Raw genomic sequence first — 7,149 nt, forward strand, 5'->3', positions numbered from 1 at the left:
TTGGCCCTGAAAGTCAAAGAAAATCTTTCGTCGCTGTTTTTCAGACAAGTTTCTGAACCCATTGGCACGTCCTTTTGAAGGAAATTCGAGAGATTATGTTGCTTATAGACACTAGCCCCCCTGGTAGGGACAAACGTACCTTTCTGCAGATGCTCTAAGATCCGGGCAATCTGATTTGGCCGTAAATTGAAGAAAATCGAGCGGCTATATGCCTTATTCTCCTTGTTTTCGCCGGATGGCATGCTGTAACTCATGCGCGTGAAAGCTAAGAACAAAAGGGCATTCCTGGCATCGGTCAATATATATGTGGAAACGATATCTCCTCTATAGAGGACAAGAAATTCTGGGGCAATCAGGCAAAATGAGCACGAGAAAATAAAGTACTTTCAAGGACTGCCATAGAATGGAGAGATGTTCACTAAAACGGTCATAATTTTGTCATTCGGAGCCCGTGTCGGACCCATAAGTACTCAAACTGCTTGCGGCGAGCGCGGGAATCCAAAAAATACTCCCCACTTCCGCCAGGAGGCCCGGAGTACCCTCAAATTCAGCCTTAAGCAGGACTTTTTATCCCTGAAAGTCGAAGAACATCATTCGTCGCTATTTTTCAAACAAGTTTCTGAACCCATTGGCACTTCCTTTTGAAGGAAATTCGAGAGATTATGTTGCTTATAGACATTAGCCCCCCTGGTAGGGACAAACGTACCTTTCTGCAGATGCTCTATGATCCGGGCAATCTCATTTGGCCGTAAATTCAAGAAAAACCAAAGGCTATATGCCTTATTCTCCTTGTTTTCGCCGGATGGCATGCTGTAACTCATGCGCGTGAAAGCAAAAAACAAAAGGGCATTCCTGGCATTGGTCAATATATATGTGGAAACGATATCTCCTCTATAGAGGACAAGAAATTCTGGGGCAATCAGGCAAAAAGCGCACGAGAAAATGAAGTACTTTCAAGGACTGCCATAGAATGGACAGATGTTCACTAAAACGGTCATAATTTTGTCATTCGGAGCCTGTGTCGGACCCATAAGTACTCAAACTGCTCGCGGCGAGCGCGTGAATCCAAAAAATACTCCCCGCTTGCACCAGGAGGCCCGGAGTACCCTCAAATTCAGCCTTAAGCAGGACTTTTTGGCCCTGAAAGTCAAAGAAAATCTTTCGTCGCTGTTTTTCAGACAAGTTTCTGAACCCATTGGCACGTCCTTTTGAAGGAAATTCGACAGATTATGTTGCTTATAGACACTAGCCCCCCTGGTAGGGACAAACGTACCTTTCTGCAGATGCTCTAAGATCCGGGCAATCTGATTTGGCCGTAAATTGAAGAAAATCGAGCAGCTATATGCCTTATTCTCCTTGTTTTTGCCGGATTGCATGCTGTAACTCATGCGCGTGAAAGCTAAGAACAAAAGGGCATTCCTGGCATCGGTCAATATATATGTGGAAACGATATCTCCTCTATAGAGGACAAGAAATTCTGGGGCAATCAGGCAAAATGAGCAGGAGAAAATAAAGTACTTTCAAGGACTGCCATAGAATGGAGAGATGTTCACTAAAACGGTCATAATTTTGTCATTCGGAGCCCGTGTCGGACCCATAAGTACTCAAACTGCTTGTGGCGAGCGCGGGAATCCAAAAAATACTCCCCGCTTCCGCCAGGAGGCCCGGAGTACCCTCAAATTCAGCCTTAAGCAGGACTTTTAGGCCCTGAAAGTCGAAGAACATCATTCGTCGCTGTTTTTCAAACAAGTTTCTGAACCCATTGGCACTTCCTTTTGAAGGAAATTCGAGAGATTATGTTGCTTATAGACATTAGCCCCCCTGGTAGGGACAAACGTACCTTTCTGCAGATGCTCTATGATCCGGGCAATCTCATTTGGCCGTAAGTTGAAGAAAAACCAAAGGCTATATGCCTTATTCTCCTTGTTTTCGCCGGATGGCATGCTGTAACTCATGCGCGTGAAAGCCAAGAACAAAAGGGCGTTCCTGGCATCGGTCAATATATATGTGGAAACGATATCTCCTCTATAGAGGCCAAGAAATTCTGGGGCAATCAGGCAAAAAGCGCCCGAGAAAATGAAGTACTTTCAAGGACTGCCATAGAATGGACAGATGTTCACTAAAACGGTCATAATTTTGTCATTCGGAGCCCGTGTCGGACCCATAAGTACTCAAACTGCTCGCGGCGAGCGTGCGAATCCAAAAAATACTCCCCGCTTGCGCCAGGAGGCCCGGAGTACTCTCAAATTCAGCCTTTAGCAGGACTTTTTGGCCTGAAAGTCAAAGAAAATCTTTCGTCGTTGTTTTTCAGACAAGTATCTGAACCCATTGGCACTTCCTTTTGAAGGAAATTCGAGAGATTATGTTGCTTATAGACACTAGCCCCCCTGGTAGGGGCAAACGTACCTTTCTGCAGATGCTCTAAGATCCGGGCAATCTGATTTGGCCTTAAATTGAAGAAAATCGAGCGGCTATATGCCTTACTCTCCTTGTTTTCGCCGGATGGCATGCTGTAACTCATGCGCGTGAAAGCTAAGAACAAAAGGGCATTCCTGGCATCGGTCAATATATATGTGGAAACGATATCTCCTCTATAGAGGACAAGAAATTCTGGGGCAATCAGGCAAAATGAGCACGAGAAAATAAAGTACTTTCAAGGACTGCCATAGAATGGAGAGATGTTCACTAAAACGGTCATAATTTTGTCATTCGGAGCCCGTGTCGGACCCATAAGTACTCAAACTGCTTGCGGCGAGTGCGGGAATCCAAAAAATACTCCCCGCTTCCGCCAGGAGGCCCGGAGTACCCTCAAATTCAGCCTTAAGCAGGACTTTTAGGCCCTGAAAGTCGAAGAACATCATTCGTCGCTATTTTTCAAACAAGTTTCTGAACCCATTGGCACTTCCTTTTGAAGGAAATTCGAGAGATTATGTTGCTTATAGACATTAGCCCCCCTGGTAGGGACAAACGTACCTTTCTGCAGATGCTCTATGATCCGGGCAATCTGATTTGGCCGTAAATTGAAGAAAATCGAGCGGCTATATGCCTTATTCTCCTTGTTTTTGCCGGATGGCATGCTGTAACTCATGCGCGTGAAAGCTAAGAACAAAAGGGCATTCCTGGCATCGGTCAATATATATGTGGAAACGATATCTCCTCTATAGAGGACAAGAAATTCTGGGGCAATCAGGCAAAATGAGCACGAGAAAATAAAGTACTTTCAAGGACTGCCATAGAATGGAGAGATGTTCACTAAAACGGTCATAATTTTGTCATTCGGAGCCCGTGTCGGACCCATAAGTACTCAAACTGCTTGCGGCGAGCGCGGGAATCCAAAAAATACTCCCCACTTCCGCCAGGAGGCCCGGAGTACCCTCAAATTCAGCCTTAAGCAGGACTTTTTATCCCTGAAAGTCGAAGAACATCATTCGTCGCTGTTTTTCAAACAAGTTTCTGAACCCATTGGCACTTCCTTTTGAAGGAAATTCGAGAGATTATGTTGCTTATAGACATTAGCCCCCCTGGTAGGGACAAACGTACCTTTCTGCAGATGCTCTATGATCCGGGCAATCTCATTTGGCCGTAAATTGAAGAAAAACCAAAGGCTATATGCCTTATTCTCCTTGTTTTCGCCGGATGGCATGCTGTAACTCATGCGCGTGAAAGCCAAAAACAAAAGGGCATTCCTGGCATTGGTCAATATATATGTGGAAACGATATCTCCTCTATAGAAGACAAGAAATTCTGGGGCAATCAGGCAAAAAGCGCACGAGAAAATGAAGTACTTTCAAGGACTGCCATAGAATGGACAGATGTTCACTAAAACGGTCATAATTTTGTCATTCGGAGCCTGTGTCGGACCCATAAGTACTCAAACTACTCGCGGCGAGCGCGTGAATCTAAAAAATACTCCCCGCTTGCATCAGGAGGCCCGTAGTACCCTCAACTTCAGCCTTAAGCAGGACTTTTTGGCCCTGAAAGTCAAAGAAAATCTTTCGTCACTGTTTTTCAGACAAGTTTCTGAACCCATTGGCACGTCCTTTTGAAGGAAATTCGAGAGATTATGTTGCTTATAGACACTAGCCCCCCTGGTAGGGGCAAACGTACCTTTCTGCAGATGCTCTAAGATCCGGGCAATCTGATTTGGCCGTAAATTGAAGAAAATCCAGCGGCTATATGCCTTACTCTCCTTGTTTTCGCCGGATGGCATGCTGTAACTCATGCGCGTGAAAGCTAAGAACAAAAGGGCATTCCTGGCATCGGTCAATATATATGTGGAAACGATATCTCCTCTATAGAGGACAAGAAATTCTGGGGCAATCAGGCAAAATGAGCAGGAGAAAATAAAGTACTTTCAAGGACTGCCATAGAATGGAGAGATGTTCACTAAAACGGTCATAATTTTGTCATTCGGAGCCCGTGTCGGACCCATAAGTACTCAAACTGCTTGCGGCGAGCGCGGGAATCCAAAAAATACTCCCCGCTTCCGCCAGGAGGCCCGGAGTACCCTCAAATTCAGCCTTAAGCAGGACTTTTAGGCCCTGAAAGTCGAAGAACATCATTCGTCGCTGTTTTTCAAACAAGTTTCTGAACCCATTGGAACTTCCTTTTGAAGGAAATTCGAGAGATTATGTTGCTTATAGACATTAGCCCCCCTGGTAGGGACAAACGTACCTTTCTGCAGATGCTCTATGATCCGGGCAATCTCATTTGGCCGTAAGTTGAAGAAAAACCAAAGGCTATATGCCTTATTCTCCTTGTTTTCGCCGGATGGCATGCTGTAACTCATGCGCGTGAAAGCCAAGAACAAAAGGGCGTTCCTGGCATCGGTCAATATATATGTGGAAACGATATCTCCTCTATAGAGGCCAAGAAATTCTGGGGCAATCAGGCAAAAAGCGCACGAGAAAATGAAGTACTTTCAAGGACTGCCATAGAATGGACAGATGTTCACTAAAACGGTCATAATTTTGTCATTCGGAGCCCGTGTCGGACCCATAAGTACTCAAACTGCTCGCGGCGAGCGTGCGAATCCAAAAAATACTCCCCGCTTGCGCCAGGAGGCCCGGAGTACTCTCAAATTCAGCCTTTAGCAGGACTTTTTGGCCTGAAAGTCAAAGAAAATCTGTCGTCGTTGTTTTTCAGACAAGTATCTGAACCCATTGGCACTTCCTTTTGAAGGAAATTCGAGAGATTATGTTGCTTATAGACACTAGCCCCCCTGGTAGGGGCAAACGTACCTTTCTGCAGATGCTCTAAGATCCGGGCAATCTGATTTGGCCGTAAATTGAAGAAAATCGAGCGGCTATATGCCTTACTCTCCTTGTTTTCGCCGGATGGCATGCTGTAACTCATGCGCGTGAAAGCTAAGAACAAAAGGGCATTCCTGGCATCGGTCAATATATATGTGGAAACGATATCTCCTCTATAGAGGACAAGAAATTCTGGGGCAATCAGGCAAAATGAGCACGAGAAAATAAAGTACTTTCAAGGACTGCCATAGAATGGAGAGATGTTCACTAAAACGGTCATAATTTTGTCATTCGGAGCCCGTGTCGGACCCATAAGTACTCAAACTGCTTGCGGCGAGCGCGGGAATCCAAAAAATACTCCCCGCTTCCGCCAGGAGGCCCGGAGTACCCTCAAATTCAGCCTTAAGCAGGACTTTTAGGCCCTGAAAGTCGAAGAACATCATTCGTCGCTGTTTTTCAAACAAGTTTCTGAACCCATTGGCACTTCCTTTTGAAGGAAATTCGAGAGATTATGTTGCTTATAGACATTAGCCCCCCTGGTAGGGACAAACGTACCTTTCTGCAGATGCTCTATGATCCGGGCAATCTCATTTGGCCGTAAGTTGAAGAAAAACCAAAGGCTATATGCCTTATTCTCCTTGTTTTCGCCGGATGGCATGCTGTAACTCATGCGCGTGAAAGCCAAGAACAAAAGGGTGTTCCTGGCATCGGTCAATATATATGTGGAAACGATATCTCCTCTATAGAGGCCAAGAAATTCTGGGGCAATCAGGCAAAAAGCGCACGAGAAAATGAAGTACTTTCAAGGACTGCCATAGAATGGACAGATGTTCACTAAAACGGTCATAATTTTGTCATTCGGGGCCCGTGTCGGACCCATAAGTACTCAAACTGCTCGCGGCGAGCGTGCGAATCCAAAAAATACTCCCCGCTTGCGCCAGGAGGCCCGGAGTACTCTCAAATTCAGCCTTTAGCAGGACTTTTTGGCCTGAAAGTCAAAGAAAATCTTTCGTCGTTGTTTTTCAGACAAGTATCTGAACCCATTGGCACTTCCTTTTGAAGGAAATTCGAGAGATTATGTTGCTTATAGACACTAGCCCCCCTGGTAGGGGCAAACGTACCTTTCTGCAGATGCTCTAAGATCCGGGCAATCTGATTTGGCCGTAAATTGAAGAAAATCGAGCGGCTATATGCCTTACTCTCCTTGTTTTCGCCGGATGGCATGCTGTAACTCATGCGCGTGAAAGCTAAGAACAAAAGGGCATTCCTGGCATCGGTCAATATATATGTGGAAACGATATCTCCTCTATAGAGGACAAGAAATTCTGGGGCAATCAGGCAAAATGAGCACGAGAAAATAAAGTACTTTCAAGGACTGCCATAGAATGGAGAGATGTTCACTAAAACGGTCATAATTTTGTCATTCGGAGCCCGTGTCGGACCCATAAGTACTCAAACTGCTTGCGGCGAGCGCGGGAATCCAAAAAATACTCCCCGCTTCCGCCAGGAGGCCCGGAGTACCCTCAAATTCAGCCTTAAGCAGGACTTTTAGGCCCTGAAAGTCGAAGAACATCATTCGTCGCTGTTTTTCAAACAAGTTTCTGAACCCATTGGCACTTCCTTTTGAAGGAAATTCGAGAGATTATGTTGCTTATAGACATTAGCCCCCCTGGTAGAGACAAACGTACCTTTCTGCAGATGCTCTATGATCAGGGCAATCTCATTTGGCCGTAAGTTGAAGAAAAACCAAAGGCTATATGCCTTATTCTCCTTGTTTTCGCCGGATGGCATGCTGTAACTCATGCGCGTGAAAGCCAAGAACAAAAGGGCGTTCCTGGCATCGGTCAATATATATGTGGAAACGATATCTCCTCTATAGAGGCCAAGAAATTCTGGG

Source organism: Triticum aestivum, chromosome 1B, assembly GCF_018294505.1.
Source record: "Triticum aestivum cultivar Chinese Spring chromosome 1B, IWGSC CS RefSeq v2.1, whole genome shotgun sequence".
Lineage (NCBI taxonomy): Eukaryota > Viridiplantae > Streptophyta > Magnoliopsida > Poales > Poaceae > Triticum > Triticum aestivum.